Here is a 21,093-nt window from a genome sequence, read left to right on the forward strand (position 1 = left end):
AAGTTGTTTTCCCCATCCTAACATCCTGCCCACCCATTGTTCATTAGGGACAGGATGGCAGAACTAGCATCCTCTTTACTCCATGGATTGTTTCAGAGGATATTTGAGGATACTGATAAAACTTGTTTACGTCCACTATGTAATCTGCTCACCACACATCTCCTGTGTCTCAAAAACATGGGCAAGTTAGCTAGCCTATGTCCCATCATGCATTGTGGCCACTGCTTATAGCTAGAGTTTACATGTTTATCACTGCCATGTCCTAAAATACAGGTTTAATGGTTAATAATGGTTACTTTCTATAATTAATCTCAATCCTTAATAAACTAGCTTATGTAAAACTACTCTAGTGGCATCCTAGCTATTCAGTTTTAAGAGGTCTCATCGCTGGACATCCCTTCACAGCCAATTCAGAAGATGAGGTCAATTCGATGTTTCTCTTTCTGTTGGTTTCCTCACCATCCGACGGCGGCCAATCTGGCAGATACGTTCTTCAGAGCTTGTCTTGTATCAATATGATACACCTGAGTGGCTTGCTCAAGCATTTCAGAGGGCAGTCAGCATTGCTGTGGGTCTGGAGTCATACATGGCCTGGTTTTGAAAAGGAAAGCAGATTTATTTCCCTGAAAGGACATTATTGCACCAGATGTGTTCCTGTCACCATGTTGTAACTTCTTGATCGCAATTCACTGCAGTTAACATTTTAGTCCAAATTTATTGAATTAACTGAATTTTAATTCCTAGCAGCTGGGATTTAAACTCATATTACGGGATCATTAATCCAAGTTCAGTGACGTCGCCAAAATGATAATGTATTATTAGACAACTTGATCAAAGAGGTGGATCTTAAAAAATATCCGAATGGAGGATTGAAGTGTCTTCAGAGAGTGAATTCCAGAGCTTAAAGCTGAAAGCATGGTCACCAATAGTGGACTGATTAATATTGTGGGAGCATGAATTGCGGGTGAGGAGGGGGGTTGGGGTATGCGAGATGCCAGAATTGGAGGAGCGCAGAATGTGGGACTGGAGAGGGCGACAGAGATAGGGAGCGGCAAGACCATGAAAAGATTTAAACACAAGGTGAGAAAAGAATTGCCAAACTTGGAGTGCATGTTGGCAGAACTGCGTGACAGGAATGGAGAGCAATTTCATGGTTTATTGCTAATGTGAGCACAAATGATTAGAATTGTCATGGTGACAAGATGCAAATGAACAATTGACAGTCAAGTATCAATGCATGATTCATGTAGTCTGTAGACAATGTTATACACAGCTGAAAATGCAACTGCCTCAAATCGAGAAATGCACGCCACTTGGGTAATTCATTATTACCCCTCATTCATGTGCAAAACCTCAATGTACTGAACCAGGAGCAACATATATTTATCTGGGGCCTTTCAGATCAGAGAACTGTCTCACATGCTTCACATGGGCATAAGGCAATTATTAGGTGCTAAATCAAAGAAAGGGGGAAACTAGTGTAGCCATCTGGGATGGCCACGTCCCGATTACAAAATGGACACTTGCAAAGAATGCAGGGAAAATTGGATAATGCTAAGAAACAAGCAGGTGCAAGCTCTGTCTGTTGATTAGAACCTTAAACTCTCAGACAGGACAGAAACTACCAAACGGTTTACATACTAATGAGCCATCTCCGAGGACAAAAGGGAAACATTTAGATACACAATGTTAAGGCAGACTCCCCGGCGCCAGAAGAAGCTAAGACAAAGCTGACCGACAGTCACCAGGACACGCCCAGTGATCAGGGAACCACCCCTCTATTGGAGGAAAATCGATACAGATGATTGGGAAAGGCCCAATTAGTTGAGGCCAAGTTCAAGGCCCGCCCAAAAGCGCGCAAAGCCCTTTTCAGTATAAAAGGTATACCCAAGGGAGAACACCCTCCTTTGGCTTTGGCTCTCACCGAGAGAGAGACCTGCTTAGCAGCTGCACCAGACCAAGTAAGTCCCAAGTCAACGCACGCTATGAGGTAGACGCTCCTATTGCTACCCTGTAAACAGCTCAACCCAGCAGCCTCAGAACCGAGCAACGGCCATTGTTCCTCTGAATGAGTGGGCACCCGAAGCGAAGTATAGGCTTTAGTAATAGTGGTAGTTTAGTTTGTAAAGTTTATGCATGAGTAGATTTGACTGTGTGTAAATAAATGAACATTGCTTTTGAACTTACTAACTGGTGGATCGAGTCATTGATCAGTATTCGGTTCTGAACCTTGTGGCGGTGTCGAAAGATTCCTGGCGACTCTTGTGCAAACGTGATTAAACAGAGCCAAATTAAGAGCCAACCAAATGTTAGCAACATTTACTGGCAACATCTGATGGGACTCGACTTAGAGGTGGCCTAACCACTCCGAAATAACCCAAAATTTGAATTGAGAATCCAATTGGGAACAGAAAAACCACAAGCGTCAAAACAGTACTGATCAAGCCTCTGAGATTCGGAAGTGTGTTAATGCATGCGTACTAACAGGGATATAAGGTAAATCTGAGAGATTTTGTTGCGTAAAACTGTCGGGAGTTTTGTAGGCCAGAAATTAGCATAAGCCGTACCCGTGTTTACATCACCGCTTTATCACCCACTGTTCCAAATTCAGTAGAGATCCTAAACAGAGAGAATGGCAATGAAGGCAATGGAACGCCTTATGAACCCCCAGGAATTCGAGGTCGCAGCGACCAGTAGAGTAGGACAGTGTCCCATTTGGGAAAATGAGATCAGGAAATATCTCAAAGGGAAAGGATGGCCCCTTTGGAGAGAATTCTGCAATAATAAGACCATAAGACCATAAGACATAGGAGCGGAAGTAAGGCCATTCGGCCCATCGAGTCCACTCCACCATTCAATCATGGCTGATTTCAACTCCATTTACCCGCCCTCTCTCCATAGCCCGAAATTCCTCGAGAAATCAAGAATTTATCAACTTCTGTCTTAAAGACACTCAACGTCCCGGCCTCCACCGCCCTCTGTGGCAATGAATTCCACAGACCCACCACTCTCTGGCTGAAGAAATTTCTCCTCATCTCTGTTCTAAAGTGACCCCCTTTTATTCTAAGGCTGTGCCCCCGGGTCCTAGTCTCCCCTGCTAATGGAAACAACTTCCCTACATCCACCCTATCTAAGCCATTCATTATCTTGTAAGTTTCTATTAGATCTCCCCTCAACCTCCTAAACTCCAATGAATATAATCCCAGGATCCTCAGACGTTCATCGTATGTTAGGCCTACCATTCCTGGGATCATCCGTGTGAATCTCCGCTGGACCCGCTCCAGTGCCAGTATGTCCTTCCTGAGGTGTGGGGCCCAAAATTGCTCACAGTATTCTAAATGGGGCCTAACTAATGCTTTATAAAGCTTCAGAAGTACATCCCTGCTTTTATATTCCAAACCTCTTGAGATGAATGACAACATTGCATTTGCTTTCTTAATTACGGACTCAACCTGCAAGTTTACCTTTAGAAAATCCTGGACTCGGACTCCCAAGTCCCTTTGCACTTCAGCATTATGAATTTTGTCACCATTTAGAAAATAGTCCATGCCTCTATTCTTTTTTCCAAAGTGCAAGACCTCGCACTTGCCCACGTTGAATTTCATCAGCCATTTCTTGGACCACTCTCCTAAACTGTCTAAATCTTTCTGCAGCCTCCCCACCTCCTCCATACTACCTGCCCTCCACCTATCTTTGTATCATCGGCAAACTTAGCCAGAATGCCCTCAGTCCCGTCATCTAGATTGTTAATATATAAAGAGAACAGCTGTGGCCCCAACACTGAACCCTGAGGGACACCCCTCGTCACCGGTTGCCATTCCGAAAAAGAACCTTTTATCCCAACTCTCTGCCTTCTACCTGACAGCCAATCGTCAATCCATGTTAGTACCTTACCTCAAATACCATGGGCCCTTATTTTACTCAGCAGTCTCCCGTGAGGCACCTTATCAAAGGCCTTTTGGAAGTCAAGATAGATAACATCCATTGGCTCTCCTTGGTCTAACCTATTTGTTATCTCTTCAAAGAACTCTAACAGGTTTGTCAGGCACGACCTCCCCTTACTAAATCCATGCTGACTTGTCCTAATCTGACCCTGCACTTCCACGAATTTAGAAATCTCATCCTTAACAATGGATTCTAGAATCTTGCCAACAACCGAGGTTAGGTTAATTAGCCTATAATTTTCCATCTTTTTCCTTGTTCCCTTCTTGAACAGGCGGGTTACAACAGCGATTTTCCAATCCTCTGGGACTTTCCCTGACTCCAGTGACTTTTGAAAGATCATAACTAACGCCTCCACTATTTCTTCAGCTATCTCCTTTAGAACTCTAGGATGTAGCCCATCTGGGCCCGGAGATTTGTCAATTTTTAGACCTCTCAGTTTCTGTAGCACTTTCTCCTTTGTGATGGCTACCATATTCAACTCTGCCCCCTGACTCTCCGGAATTGTTGGGATATTACTCTTGTCTTCTACTGTGAAGACTGACGCAAAGTACTTATTTAGTTCCTCAGCTATTTCCTTGTCTCCCATCACTAGATTACCAGCGTCATTTTGGAGCGGCCCAATTTCAACTTTTGCCTCCCGTTTGTTTTTAATGTATTTAAAGAAGCTTTTACAATCATTCCTAATGTTACTGGCTAGCCTACCTTCATATTTGATCCTCTCTTTCCTTATTTCTCTCTTTGTTATCCGCTGTTTGTTTTTGTAGCCGTCCCAATCTTCTGACTTCCCACTACTCTTTGCCACATTATAGGCTTTCTCTTTTGCTTTGATGCATTCCCTAACTTCCTTTGTCAGCCATGGCTACCTAATCCCCCCTCTGATAACCTTTCTTTTCTTTGGGATGAACCTCTGTACTGTGTCCTCAATTACTCCCAGAAACTCCTGCCATTGCTGTTCTACTGTCTTTCCCACTAGGCTCTGCTCCCAGTCGATTTTCGTCAGTTCCCCCCTCATGCCCCTGTAGTTACCTTTATTTAACTGTAACACCTTTACATCTGATTCTACCTTCTTTCTTTCAAATTGGAGATTGAATTCTACCATATTATGTTCACTGCCTCCTAAGTGTTCCCTTACTTTAAGATCTTTAATCAAGTCTGGCTCATTACATAACACTAAGTCCAGAATGGCCTGTTCCCTCGTGGGCTCCATCACAAGCTGTTCCAAAAAGCCCACCTGTAAACATTCAATGAATTCCCCTTTCCTTGGGTCCACTGGCAGCATTATTTACCCAGTCCACCTGCATATTGAAGTCCCCCATGATCACTGTGACCTTGCCTTTCTGACATGCACTTTCTATTTTGTGGTGCATTTTGTGCCCCTGGTCCTGACCACTGTTAGGAGGCCTGTACATAACTCCCATTATGGTTTTTTTGCCTTTGTGGTTCCTCAACTCTACCCAACAGACTCCACATCATCTGACCCTATGTCGTTTAGAGCTATTGATTTAATTTCATTCCTAATTAACAAGGCAACTCCGCCCCCTCTGCCCACCTCTCTGTCTTTTCGATAGGTTGTGAATCCCTCGATGTTTAAATGCCAGTCCTGAACCCCCTGCAACCATGTCTCTGTGATGCCGACCACATCATACCTGCCAGTCACAATCTGGGCCACAAGCTCATCTACCTTGTTCCGTACACTGCACGCATTTAAATATAGCACCTTTAATTCTCTATTGACCGTCCCTTTTTGTTTTCTTAGTGTGGTGGACCTTGGTTTACTGAGCCTTTCCATACACTGTGTCATATTTTGTGGGATGGGGACTATCGTAACCTCTGCTGAGTTTTGTCTTTTCGTGCTTTTTTGTATTCCTAAGCAGCTACGCTTCCCACTGATTACTTCACCTCTTGGTTCCCTGACTTTCCCTTCCCTCCCAATCTTTAGTTTAAAGTCCTATTGACCACCCTATTTACTCTTTTCGCCAGAACACTGGTCCCAGCTCGGTTCAGCTGGAGACCATCCCAACGGTATAGGTCCCCCCTGTCCCAAAACTGATGCCAGTGTCCCATGAAAAGGAACCCCTCTTACCCACACCACTCTTTCAGCCACGTGTTAACTTCCCTTATTCTTGCCTCCCTATGCCAATTTGCACGTGGCTCGGGCAGTAATCCGGGATTATGACCCTTGAGGACCTGTTTTTTAATTTGAATCCTAGCTCTTTATAATCTCTAAACAGGTCCTCTTTCCTAGACTTGCCTATGTTGTTGGTACCGACATGGACCACAACAACTGGATCCTCCCCCTCCCTCTCCAGTATCCTTTCAAGCCGGTCAGAGATGTCCCGCACCCTAGCACCGGGCAGGCAACATACCATGCGGGACTCTTTATCCTGCTCACAAAGGATACTATCTATCCCCCTGATAATAGAATCCCCTACAACTACAACTTGCCTATTTACTCCCTCCCCTTGAATAGCCTGCTGAACCATGGTGCTTTGGTCAGCTGACTCATCCTTCCTCCAGCCCTGTTCGCCATCCACACAGGGAGCAAGTGCCTCATAACTGTTGGACAGGGTCAAGGGCTGAGGCTCCTGAGTTCCTGACTGCTGGTTCCCTTTACCTGCCTGACCTGCAGTCACACCCTGCTGTCCCTGGCCACTGGCAGGATTTAAACTACTTACTCTGACAGGTGTCAGAACAATGAGGAAACAGGACCCGGGAGTATAGGACATACTTGGTGGGAGAACCTGTCAGAGATTCACAAGAAGAGCTTGGGGAAAGCTCGCAAGCCGATGACAATCGTGTCCTGTTTGGCACAATTGCGAGGCACAGAGGAGGTCGTTAGGGCGCTCCGTAGAGAGATAGAGGAGAGAGACAGAACCAGCGAGGTAGACGTGAGTGAGGTAGATAAGGAGAATCGAGATTTAAAAGAGCAGTTAGCAGCAAGGGACAGAGAGGTTGATGATGCCAAGGAGGCACATCAGTCTTGTCTCGTGCATTTGAACAGCTTTCAGACACAATACGATAAGGCCTACCAGGCCACGCAATGTGCGGTCTTGGTAAGACAAGAAACAGAACAGCAAGTTGAGAAATTGCAGAAACAGTGTAATGATTTAAAACCAGACCTACGAGCACTCCATACTTCCACAACGGAACAAAGACAGAGCTCCGTAGACCATGCAAAGTGCCGGAAGCAAATTGCAGAATTGCAATCTCTACTGTCCGTGCAAAATGGATTTCAAAGTACATTCGGACCCCAATTAGATCAAGAAAACGGCCTCAACTGGCAGGAATTGAACGAGACTGCCCATAGATATGTACATGGGACATGTACACAGGAAAACCCCCAGAAAAGGAAAGCGCCCCAACCCCCAACCGAACAAGCAGAACACACCCCCATGAATCCTGTGACCACACACCGCAGGGCCGCAGGAGAAGGAGAAGCAGATTTCCTTTACACAACCCCGTTAACTGTGACCCAATTACGGGACGCGTGTGGAAAAATTACACCGTTCCTTCCCACTTCAGACCCCCACCAATTTTTCACGAAAGTCAAACAACAGGCAACCATGTACGGCCTGGATGATAAGGAGCAAGTGAAGCTCACAGTTTTAAGTCTCGACCCTTCAGTCATAGCAGCCCTTCCCGACCCACAGAATGTAGGAGGAGGCACACTCCAAGAGATGCACACAGCGATCCTTGATGCGATCGGCTTTAACAGAGGAGACCCCGTAGAAGGCCTAAATAAGTGTAGGCAAAAGAAGACAGAGCACCCCACAGCGTTTGCTGGACGTTTCTGGATTCACTTTACCGCAGTTTTTGGAGAGTTAATACGCGCCCATTTGTCCCCAGATAATATGGCTAAATGGACCTGGATTCTAGTCTCCCATGCCACAGAAGCAGGATGAAAAGCTTGCGCAAATTATGATCCCTCAGATGAGGCCCACAATGAAAAATGGGTTTTGTCAGAGATTGTCCCGCGCTTGGGAGCCATCAATCGCAGGCAAAACCGCATCCATAACACCCGATGAAGAGCAGGTAGAAATGAACCCAGTTAAAGCACACCAGAACCCCGCATGGGTAAATGAGGGCAGGAACAGCCAACCCCAGCCAAAACCTCAAGAATGTTATAATTGTGGACAGCTAGGACACTTTGCATGAGAGTGCAACACAACCCAGAAGCAGCAGAGAAACCAACAGTCAGGCACCCTAAACAAGAATAGGGCAAAGCCGATTCATAGCATTAGCACCCGTTCAGAGAATGCAGACATGAACGGCACCGGCTGACGGTGTTCGGGCTCCCCAACTTGGGTCTGCGACACCCTTTGGGACAAGTTCGGTAGACCGGTAGTAGCAGGCAAAGTCCGGGGACAACCCGTAGAATTTCTTTGGGACACAGGAGGGTCCCGCACCACACTCAATTCCTCCACGATGTTTCAGCGAGACACTGGCCCACAACAGACACCATTACACTCAGCGGCTTTACAGGCCATTTACAACAGGGACACATCACAGTCCCTATAGCAACACAGATAGGTAACATCACAACTAAGCACCCCCTAGTTTTAGCTGATCTGTCCCAGGCAGCAGAACATTTCCTTGGGATCGATTTCATGAGCTCCCATAAACTTTCTTCGACCCAGTGAACAAGTGTGTTTGGAAAATGGCAAAGGCAGCACAAGCCCCCGCCACGCTCACAGTAGGAGAGTATGTAAACAGGATTAGCTCAGTCGGAGACTCTGGTTCGACCCTCGAGCCATTAGTGCAGACAAACAGGTTAGAGCAGTCCTTCAGGAACATAAAGCAGCATTTGCACAGCACAAGCACGACTGTGGCAGTCTGACTGGCTTTGTGAACATTACAGGTCCCGACCCTAAACCCCAGAAGCAGTACGGATTTCCCCAGGAAGCAGAGGAAGAAATCTCCAAAGTAGTAGAGAGTTTGTTGGATCAAGGCGTGCTCAGATCAGTAGCCTCCACAAACAACGCACCGATTTGGCCCGTCAGGAAACCGGATGGATCATGGCGACTGACCATTGATTACCGAGAACTGAACAAAGTAACCCCAGCAGCAGCCCCCACCGTAGCCACAAGTCCCGAGATCATGATCAAACAGGGACTCCAGTCAAATTTTTTTTCGGTTTTGGACATTAGTAATGGCTTCTGGTCCATTCCATTGGCTAAAGCGTGCCAGTACAAATTCGCCTTTACATTCCAAGGGCAACAATACATGTGGACGTGCCTTCCACATGGCTTCCACAACTCCCCTTCCATTTTCCACCGACAGCTGGCAAATGGATTAGCAAAATTTTCCCGCCCCGATTGGTCCAATATATAGACGATTTGTTACTACGGACAGACACAAAGGGAGAGCACATTTTGCTACTCGCCGAACTCCTAGCACTCCTAAAAGAAATTGGTTGTAAAGTCAACCCCAAGAAGGCCCAGATTCTGAAAGAAAAAATGATTTACTTGGGAACAGTGATCACTCATTGTAAACGCGAGATCGAGCACAAGAGAATTGACTTGATCATCAAATTCCCCCTTCCCCACAAGGTCTCAGCCATCCGGTCATTTTTAGGACTGGTTGGCTACTTCCGAAACCATATTGACAGTTTCGCCACTAAAGCAGCGCCCCTTTCCAAACTTCTCAAGAAGCAGGCACCTTGGGAATGGCTTCCACAGGATACAGGTACCGTGGATGCTTTAAAAAGAGCACTCAGCACAGCCCCCGCACTACAGGTCCCAGATCCACATTCCCCGTACGCTAGCGAGGTAGCAAGCACCGACCGAACCGTTTCGGCCGTGCTCCTCCAGGAACGCCACGACCAGTTACTCCCCGTAGCATACGCCTCACGCATGTTAGACCCCGTAGAGCAAGGATTTTCAGCCTGCGAAAGGCACCTGCTCACAGTTTTTTGGGCAGTACAGTACTTTGCCTGCATTACAGGACTCAACCCCATCACCATCCTCACAGAACACACACCGACACAGCTATTGTTAGACGGCCGACTTAAAGATGGCACAGTCAGCCAAATCCGCGCAGCCCGTTGGACCCTTCCTTTACAGGGACGGGACATCACGGTAAAGAGAACCAAAACCCACACATTCCTTGCCGATAATCTGCAGTATGCAGGCACCCCTCATAAATGTGAGATCATCACCAGAAACAGAACACAGGCCCATTTATTCCCAAAACATCCCCCAGGAAAACAGGTAGTACACCCCAGAGACCCCAGCCTACAGACACGTGCGCACCCCTGAGGATTTATGTCGATGGCTCCTCCAGTGTTAAATGGAGAGAGAATTACCGGTTGTGGTATATATGTAGAGGACGCGCCCTAAATGAAATTTCCTAAAAGTTGCCAGGACACTTAGGCTTGCAGGCAGCAGAGCTGGCAGCCATGCATATATTGTAGACCACCCAGACTCGTTCCTGACCCCAGCAGACATCTATTCAGACAGCTTGTATGTCTGTAATGGTTTGACAGAATTCCTACCCCTGTGGGAAACAACAGGATTTGTTTCCGCGGACGGTAAACCCCTACCCTCAGCCCCATTACTCCGCCATATCTTAGGGACAGCGAAGGATAGGAAATACGGAACAATTAAGGTTCGCAGTCATCACCGTTCTTTCCCCCCCCCTGGTAACGTTAAAGCAGACGCCCTAGCGAAGGCAGACTCCAGGCATGGTTATTTTTGGAACACCCCCGAAAGCAACCCCCCCCCACCCCCCCAGTACACGCAGTTCAGGTCTCACAGGCCAACATTCAGGATTTAGCGAAGGCCCAGAAAGAGGACGAGAAACTCAGGGAAGTTTTAAAGGGAACCTTCCCAGCCCCATACGACAAGTTTAGAAATGCAATCACCACACACGACGGTGTGATTTTAAAGGGTGGCATTTATATAGTTCCCAGCCAGGACAGGAACCTATCATTTGTCAGTTCCATGACAATCATGGACACCAAGGAATTGAACCAACCCTAGCCCACCTCAGACCGCATTGCTGGTGGCCTGATTTAAAAACCGATGTAACACACTACATTGAGAATTGCTTAATCTGTGCCCAGAACAATCCGGACAGATATGCGAAAAAGGCTCAACTTAGTCATACCCGTCCCGTTAATGGACCCTGGACAAACCTCCAGATAGATTATATAGGACCCCTACCCCCGTGCAGAAATGGTTACAAGTATGTGTTGGTGGTCATAGACACCTTCACAAAGTGGGTGGAAGCATTTCCATCACGAACTAATACGGCCAAGACAACGGCTAAAATATTAACACACGACGTCTTTACAAGATGGGGCCTCCCACGCAGTATAGACTCCAACCAAGGCTCCCATTTCACCGGAACTGCAATGCAAAGCTTCCTCACGATTTTCGGCATTAGACAAAAGTTCCATATCGCATACCACCCCCAGTCAAGTGGTATTGTAGAACGAATGAATAGGACATTGAAAGCCACCCTCAGGAAAATGGTACAGCAGAATAACAGCACCTGGAATTCAGTACTCCCATTTGCTTTAATGTTTTTAAGAAACACGGTATCTACATCCACAGGATACACCCCCCACACCCTCATGACCGGACGCCCCATGAAAGGCACTGAATATTTACTAGGACTGGATTTGGCCATCCCCGCAGTTACAGCCCTCACACATGAAAACGCGGTTAAACAACTGATACAGAATATAAAGGCAGCCCAACTCGCAGCAGCAGTGAGACTTGGAACCAGGAAGAAACAGAACAAGGCTTGTTTCGACAAAACAGTACACGCCACTGAGTTTACAGTAGGGCAACAAGTTATGCTTTCCCTTTACAACTCCAGCTCATTCCTCTCCCCCAAATTTTCCAGACCGTACTCCATTTCGGACAAAGTCAGACCCTCAGTTTACAAAATAACCTATCCCAATGGTAAGTCTGCGTCATATAAACCAGCTCATGGCTTACGGCTCAGAATAACCAGACACACCACATCCTGCTCGCAGCAGCAGACGAGCATGCCCCGCCCACAGATGACATATTCCTACCCTCCCAACCACTCCAGCCCGTCCTCAGACACAATTTCAACTCCGCCCCCCGAGGCACGACTCCGCCTCTCCCTTCCCTCAACCAGCAGCGACAGCGACAGTGATAGAGATAGCGATCACAATGACGATAGCCACAGCACACCACGTTATGACTACACCCCTGCACCAGGCCCCACTCCCAGTGAATCTGAGCATGATTCTACCAACCCATTTGAGATCACTTATATCAAAGCCCCTGACCCAGACCCACCGCCCGACGGTTACGGATTGAAGCATAGTAGCTCCAACCTCGACACACGATTCTGGCACCGAGACAATTCGTTCAGGCTCATCCGGAATGATGAGACGGACCCCAATTCGCCCCAAGCAGCTTTAGCATGGTTGCTACAGACAAGAGTTTGGCAGCCGGGAGAAGATGATGACTTAGAGTCTGACCCCCACCAAACGAATCCCTTTGCGATCCTGTTCGCTATTGAGCAGTGAGGTGTCCAAATGATGGAGAAAAAAGGAACCGATGGAGAGATACGGTGTCCTTTCTGATGGAACCTGCAACATGTTTGTTGAATGTTTGTTCGTTAGTGTTATCGTTAAGTGTTGTGTGTAAACTCGAAAGTTTTCACAGCACCACGTCACCACTCCTTTAATGCCCCCCCGGCTGTTAATGGAACAAGTTTGTCCCCAGACAATAGTTCAGAGGAACTAGTTTGTCCCCAGAAACTTGTTAAAGGTACACGTTTGTCCCCAGACAATAGTTCAGAGGAACTAGTTTGTCCCCAGAAACTTGTTAAAGGTACAAGTTTGTCCCCAGACAATAGTTCAGAGGAACTAGTTTGTCGACAGAACACGACTCATAGCTACTCTCCTAATTCAAGAGGCAGCCCCCCACGACGACCACATTCTTACCCGTTCTTGCTGGTGCTCAGGCAGTGGAGAAACGGCATTGGTCCCCGCCCTGCCTGAGGACCCCCTCTGGTCAGCTACGCTCGGGTAGAGCACATACGGCATTGATCACCGTCCTACCCGGGGATTCCACCCATTTCTTACCCGCCGCGGCCCATACGCACCCCATTTTGGCTCATTTACATTCAAAATTCTTTTGTTTGGTTTTGGCAACCCTTAGGCTGCTTCCCTATGCTATTTACATCCTCAAACACTGGGATGGTAAATCACACAGGCTACGAGACGGCTCGCAGTACCACAGTATTTTTCTTAGATGTGTAGTCCAAATATTCGGTTTTTAAAAAAAATGAGGGAGTCACAGATGGCGACCAATTATAATGGGAAATTGGCAATAAAGGACAGACAGCCATACGAGATCTTAAGCAAGATAATAACAGAAATTATGCTTGTGTTCACAGAACTCAGAAACCCAGGAACCCCAGAGGAAGACAAAGAAGAAGTCCGATAAAGATGAAGACGGCCTTCGTGTTCACATGGATCTTAGCGGGATCCCTTCAGTTGCTCGTGGACGCTACCCCCCGACCTCTACCACACAAACCGTAAATGATTCTCACCCCTGCAATACACGAAACCACGAGATAACTGGCCCAGCGACAGCTAGCAATACCCCGACCTGGTGTGATAGGTTTATCACCTGGTACTCACTCTCATATGTAGTCTTAGTGCTGGCGATACTTTGCAGTGTCATGCAAACGTTTAGAGTTAGGAAATGGTGAAACAGAGCATATCGCTCTCGCACCCCGGTATACAGGTTTAGGTCCCCCATTTTCGGATTTCACCAGACCCCCGAACCCATTGGGACGGATTAAAGAGCATCCATTCTTTTTATGTATTCTATGGAATAAAGAGATGTAAACCTCTGTGTCCAACTGCCAGGCCAGAGAAATGTGTGCTGCTATTTTGTAAAGTTTAAGATGTATAGATTATTTTTGGATTGTTTGTATTTTTGGATTGTTTGAATGAGGATAGCTTATTGAGAATAGTTAGAGGTTCCACTTTTTTATTTTTCTGCATTGCATGTATTAATGTCATAGTGCCCCATAGAGTTTTATGATAATGGATGTATTTAAAATGGTTTAAGTAAAATTGTGTTGCATGGGATAGGACAGTGTAGAGCCTAAGCATGGGTGCCCCGGTGGTCAGAGGATGAAGACGACATAGTGATCCTTCACGCTTCGCATTGAGGATTACAAGGAGGGTGTGTTGCCATCTGGGATGGCCACGTCCTGATTACAAAATGGACACTTGCAAAGAATGCAGGGAAAATTGGACAATGCTAAGAAACAAGCAAGTGCAAGCTCTGTCTGTTGATTAGAACCTTAAACTCTCAGATAGGACAGAAACTACCAAACAATCTACATACTAATGAGCCATCTCCAGGGACAAAAGGGAAACATTTAGATACACAATGTTAAGGCAGACTCCCCGGCGCCAGAAGAAGCTAAGACAAAGCAGACTAACAGTCACCAGGACACGCCCAGCGATCAGGGAACCACCCCTCTATTGTTGGAAAATCGATACAGATGATTGGGAAAGACCCAATTAGTTGAGGCCAAGGTCAAGGCCCGCCCAAAAGTGCGCGAAGCCCTTTTCAGTATAAAAGGTATCCCCAAGGGAGAATCTTTCTCCTTTGGCTCTCAACAAGAGAGAGACCTGCCTAGCAGCTGCACAGACCAAGTAAGTCCCAAGTCAACGCACGCTACGAGATAGACGCTCCTAGTTGCTACTCTGTAAACAGCTCAACCCAGCAGCCTCAGAACTGAGCAACCATTGTTCCTCTGAATGAATGGGCACCCGAAGCTAAGTATAGGCTTTAGTAATAGTGGTAGTTTAGTTTGTAGAGTTTATGCATGAGTAGGTTTGACTGTGTGTAAATAAATGAGCATTGCTTTTGAACTTACTAACTGGTGTGTCGAGTCATTGATCAGCATTCGGTTCTGAACCTTGTGGCGGTGTCGAAAGATACCTGGCGACTCTTGAGCAAACGTGATTAAACAGAGCCAAATTACGAGCCAACCAAAGGTTAGCAATACTAGACTGTTCCTTAAATTATCAGGTCCCATCTGTGGAACTCTGACCTTTCACCTGTTGGTGCACTCTCTCACCTTTATCACACTTTAGTACCACAGGGGAGTCCAAAACGAGAGTTGTAAAGAAACTTATTTTATTACAAAGTAAACTATATGGAAACAAAGTAAACAATGAGGGAGACTTCATTGTGGCGCCGTTTAGCACTGATTTCCACAAATGTGGACTAGACGTAATGGCACTTGGAGTGGTGGGGTGTCTCCGTAATGGCACTTGGGGGGGGGAGGGGGTTATCGGAGGCTCCCGGGTAGTCGGGCTCTGGCCAGGGTGGTACCCTGGCACCCCAATGCCACTTGGGCACTGTGGCACTGCCTGCCTGGCATGTTATCACTGCCACCTGGCAGTGCCACCCCAGCTAGGGTGGCACGGTAGCACAGGTGGATAGCACTGTGGCTTCACAGCGCCAGGGTCCCAGGTTGAATTCCCTGCTGGGTCACTGTGCGGAGTCTACACGTTCTCCCCGTGTCTGCGTAGGTTTCCTCCGGGTGCTCCGGTTTCCTCCCACAGTCCAAAGGCCTGCAGGTTAGTTGGAGGTTATTGGGTTACGGGGATAGGGTGGAAGTGAGGGCTTAAGTGGGTCGGTGCAGACTCGATGGGCCAAATGGCCTCCTTCTGCGCTGTATGTTCTATGTTCTATATATACAATATCCTCCAGGTCCCAGCAAGGACTACTCATACACGGCTCCCATCTGGGCCAGCTTTCATTTTAGAGTCCATTTATTCCACTAATGGGCCCCTGCCCCTCATTGGGGAAGCTCATATTCTATGAGGCTAATGGGAAGACAAATTGGTCCAACCTCATTGGTCTCGTGCGTGTTAGAACACACGTGTAGGCTGTCCAGAAACATTTCAAATAGTAGGCCCTCTGCTTGTGCCCCAGTGTAAATGCTCTGGAAATCACCTCACTGATCCAAGAGGCAAAATATCTGGAATTCACTGCCTACATGCTTGATGGGAACACGGGCAAAAATAACTTACAAAAGAAAATTGAACACGTACTGGAAAAGGAAACAAACTTGGAGAGAATGTCACGGGAAAGCAGAAGGGAGAATCCAAAAGCTTTTTCAGAAAGCCACTGGCACAGTGGACCAAACACTCTACTATGCTAACAAAAGCAGAAAATACTGGGCAATCTCAGCAGGTCCGACAGCATCTGTGGAGAGAGAATTAAGTTAACATTTCGAGTGTGGATGATTCTTTGTCAAAGTTGGCGAGTTTTGACAAAGAGTCATCCAGACTTGAAACATTAGCTCCCTTCTCTCTCCACAGATGGTGTCATACCTGTGGTGTTGGGTGCTCTGAGGTACAGACGAACCAACACGGTTGCGATTGGTACAACCCAGTTTTATTCCAACTAGTTATTTACACATCTGTCTTGGTACTCAGCACGTGGTGACTGTGTGAGTGTCTTGTTAATGAGGTCCTGGCCTTGTCCTGTCTCCAGATGGACTGGCCAGCAGGTGTCATGTTTCTTGTCTTATACTGTGCCTGCTCTTGTCTGTGATTGGCTGTTGTGTTATGTGTGCTAATTAGTCTGTTGGTCTGTCTATCATGATGTGTGTTGTGATGTGTGTTTGAATATCATGACATCCCCCTTTTTTTACAAGATTGTGTGCCTACGTGGTTATAAATATGAATGTGTCCTGAGTGCAGATAAAGGTGTGTGTGCGTGATATTTACAGCATGTACATGTGGCGTAACTATATACAAGGGGCGATGTCAGGTGTGGCATGCTAACGAGGTTGTACCATAACAAAAGAAGAAGAACGTTGCAATGTGGTCCGATCAAACGAGACCTGGAACGATAAAACAGTGACATGTTACAATACAGTAGTTGCTAAAACTTGACGTGTGAAAAGTCTCATAAGTCCAGTCTAGTAGGTGGGCGACGAATTTGGGTTGACCGCGTCAAGGGTGGGTCGAGAACCACCGGCTGAGGTGCGAGCCTGGCCACGGGTGGCGAAGAAGGGGCATGGTATATGGCAGCTCCACGAAGTCACTATCAGGAACCAGTGGAGGACACGGTGTCTGTGTATGGTTCTGTTGCGAGCGTGGAAGTAGGCGAAGGGCTCGTCGATTGCGCCGACGCACGGATCCATCCGGCATGCGTACCAGGAACGAGCGGGGAGCCACGCGTCGGAGAACTTCGGCAGGTGCTGACCAGCCACCGTCTGGTAGATGAATGCGGACGTTGTCTCCAGGGGCCAGGGAGGGAAGATCAGTTGCCCCTGTGTCGTACGATCTCTTCTGGCGATCGCGCTGCAATTGCATCCTATGCAGTACCGGTGCATGGTCTATTGTTGGTGCCAGGATGGAAGGCACAGTGGTTCTGAGGGCGCGACTCATCAGCAGCTGTGCTGGCGAGAGACCCGTGGCTAGTGGGGCCGAGCGATAGGCCAGCAGGGCGAGGTGAAAGTCCAATCCGGCAGCAGCAGCCTTGCAGAGGAGCCGCTTGGCAATGTGAACACCCTTCTCCGCCTTTCCATTGGACTGGGGATGCAGAGGGCTGGACGTCACGTGTGTGAAGCCATACGAGGCTGCAAAGGGCGACCATTCATGGCTGGCAAAACAGGGCCCATTGTCCGACATGACAGTCATCGGAATGCCGTGGCTAGCAAAGGTGTCTTTGCAGGCCCTGATGACAGCAGACGACGTCAGATCGTGCAGGTGTATGACTTCTGGGTAATTGGAGAAATCGTCCATGATGATAACATAGTCCATGCCAAGCGCGTGAAATAGGTCGACACCCACCTTCGCCCAGGGGGACGTCACCAGCTCATGGGGCAGAAGCGTCTCAGGAGGTTGCGCCGGCTGAAACCTTTGGCAGGTTGTGCAGTTGATCACCATGTTGGCAATATCGTCACTGACTCCCGGCCAGTATACCGCCTCTCGGGCCCTCCGTCTGCACTTCTCGACTCCCAAGTGGCCTTCGTGTATTTGATCGAGAACCAGCTGGCGCATACTGTGCGGAATGACAATCCTGTCCAGCTTCAGAAGGATCCCATCAATGATGGCTAGGTCGTCTCGTACATTATAGAACTACGGGCACTGCCCGTTGAGCCATCCTCCTGTCATGTGGCGCATCACTCGCTGTAAAAGGGGGTCGGCCGCTGTCTCTCGGCGGATGCGGGCCAGACTGGAGTCGTCAGCCGGCAGATTTGCCGCTGTCAAGGCCACCTGTGACTCGACGTGACATACGAACCCCTCCGCATCTGGCGGCGTGCTCACTGCTCTGGATAGGGCATCCGCCACAATAAAGTCCTTCCCTGGAGTGTTGACCAGTTGGAAGTCGTACCTCCTGAGTTTAAGTAGGATGCGCTGGAGGCGAGGGGTCATCTCGTTCAGGTCCTTGTTTATTATGCTGACCAGGGGCGGTGGTCAGTTTCGACCGTGAACCGTGGAAGACCATAGACATAATTGTGGAACTTGTCAAAACCGGTTAGCAAGCCCAGGCATTCTTTTTCGATTTGCGCGTAGCGCTGCTCTGTGGGGGTCATAGCCCGCGATGCATAGGCCACTGGGGCCCATGACGACGTGTCATCCCTCTGCAGGAGCACTGCTCCCATGCCGGATTGGCTGGCATCAGTTGCGATTTTGGTGGGACGAGACGTGTCGAAGAACGCCAACACTGGTGCCGTGGTGAGTTTGCGTTTGAGCTCCTCCCATTCCAGCTGGTGTGTGTGTTGCCACTGGAACTCTGTAGATTTTTTGACGAGGTGGCGCAGAGTCGTTGTGTGGGAGGCAAGGTTGGGAATGAATTTTCCTAGGAAGTTGACCATGCCAAGGAATCGTAGGACAGCCTTCTTGTCGGCCGGCTGCGGCATGGCTGTGATGGCGTTCACCTTGTCTGCATCCGGACGGACCCCTGACCGGGAGATGTGGTCCCCCAGGAACGTCAATTCGGTCTGGCCAAAGGCGCACTTGGCTCGGTTGAGGCGCAGGCCGTTTTCCCGTATGCGGGCAAAAACACGTTGGAGACGATGTATGTGCTCCTGCGGTGTGGTGGATCAGATGATGACATCGTCCACATATGCGCGCACCCCTTCGATGCCTTCCATCATCTGCTCCATGATTCTGTGGAAGACCTCGGATGCCGAGATGATGCCAAATGGCATCCGGTTGTAGCAGAATCTGCCGAAAGGGGTGTTGAAGGTACATAGCTTTTGGCTGGACGGGTCCAGTTGGATCTGCCAAAATCCTTTAGAAGCATCCAGTTTCGTGAATATCTTCGCTTGGGCCATTTCACTGGTGATCTCCTCCCGTTTGGGTATGGGATAATGTTCCCGCATAATGTTATTATTGAGGTCTTTGGGGTCTATACAGATGCGGAGCTCGCCAGAGGGCTTCTTGACACACACCATGGAGCTGACCCATGGCGTGGGCTCCGTGACCCTGGATAGGACCCCTTGGTCCTGGAGATCCTGCAGCTGCAGCTTGAGGCAGTCTTTAAGTGGCGCAGGAACCCTGCGAGTTGCGTGAACGACCGGGATGGCGTCCGGTTTGAGGCGAATTCGGTATGTGTATGGCAGTGTTCCCATGCCTTCGAATGCCTCCTGGTTGTGGGCGAGGAGCGATTGGAGCTGTGCGTTGAACTCAGCATCCGGGAAGTCAGACGTGCCGTCTGGAGAGAGAGAAAGAATTTGTTGCACAAGGTGGAGAGCCTTACATGCCTGTACGCCCAGCAGGGAGTCCTTCGATGAGCCAACTATCTCGAACGAGAGTGTGGCCTTGTGTGTTTTGTGTGTCACCTGGAGCTGGCAGGATCCCATGGCCGGGATAACGTTCCCGTTGTAGTCGACCATCTTGCACCGGGATGGCTGGATTGGTGGTCTGACCTTCATGGCATAGAATGCTGACCATGCTATGAGGTTGGCGGATGCGCCAGTGTCCAGGCGGAAAGTGATCGGCGATCGGTTGACCGTCAGGGTGGCACTCCATTCATCGGCCGGATTGATGGTGTTGACCCGGTTCACATCAATGACCGCAACCCGGAAGGTGTCTTGGTCATCTGTGTCGTCGGTTTGGATGTCCTGATGTGGAGGCTGAATGGTTCGCACGTATCTGCGAGGTTGTCGGAGATGTGAAAGATCCACAGGTTGAGCCGCTCGACAGTAGGCAGCGTAGTGGCCAATCTTGCCACAGTGTAGGCATTGTCGGGTCTTTGCAGGACATTGCCCTTTTAAATGTGCAGCTCCACAGTTTTTTCTATTTCTGTTTCAGATTCCAGCATCCGCAGTAATTTTTTTTACTATTCTGTGCTATAAGTTCTGTGATTCCCAAACCATTGACTGTCTTTGATGATGGAATAAGTATTATGTTCAGGCGTCTGCAGCCAGGGGTTAAAATATCACTGGCAGAGGCTCCAGAGACCAGCACTGATGGCTGAAGCCTTTTTATTTGACGATGGTGCACTGGGTCTCCACTCCCGTGGTTACTAGAAAACCTCATGGTGACCAGACCATGTTACATCAGTATCATGCACAAGAACTTCACATATCTCTCCAAAATTTGTTTGCCAATAGCCCTCACCTTTCATTATTAGCAAGGAGAAGTATTTGGTAGGCATTTATGAAGTGATCAAGCACTCATACTTTCACCATTAATGTTCAAGGCTTTAGTAACTCCGAGGAAGCTGACAGTAAATGAACATCATTTTATTTAACTATTTACAAAGTTCTGCTCATGGCAGCATATCACTCCCAGCATAGTCCTTGCTGAGAAAACTAACCACACCAGACCCTGCTTTGGGCCGCTTTTATCTTAGTTCAGAACGAGCTACAGCTGAGTTGGTGTACACCCCATATCTGGGAAGCTCATAATCTATGAGTCCCACAGGATGGTTTCCCCTTGGTCCTCATGGGGATCATGCCAAAGGCTGTATTGCTGGAGGTACCAGTCCAATCTCACTTCCACTGCAGTATGAACTGCCCAGTATCGAACTACATCTGGTAATAATGCTTAGCAATGAAATACTGATTGCTATATCTGAAGAAAAACTAAACTGCAGTGTTAGTCGAGACTAGACTAAATAGTCTAGACCAGTGTTTTCAAACATTTTTTCCCGGGACCCACAT

This window comes from Scyliorhinus torazame, chromosome 18, assembly GCF_047496885.1.
Source record: "Scyliorhinus torazame isolate Kashiwa2021f chromosome 18, sScyTor2.1, whole genome shotgun sequence".
Classification (NCBI taxonomy): domain Eukaryota; kingdom Metazoa; phylum Chordata; class Chondrichthyes; order Carcharhiniformes; family Scyliorhinidae; genus Scyliorhinus; species Scyliorhinus torazame.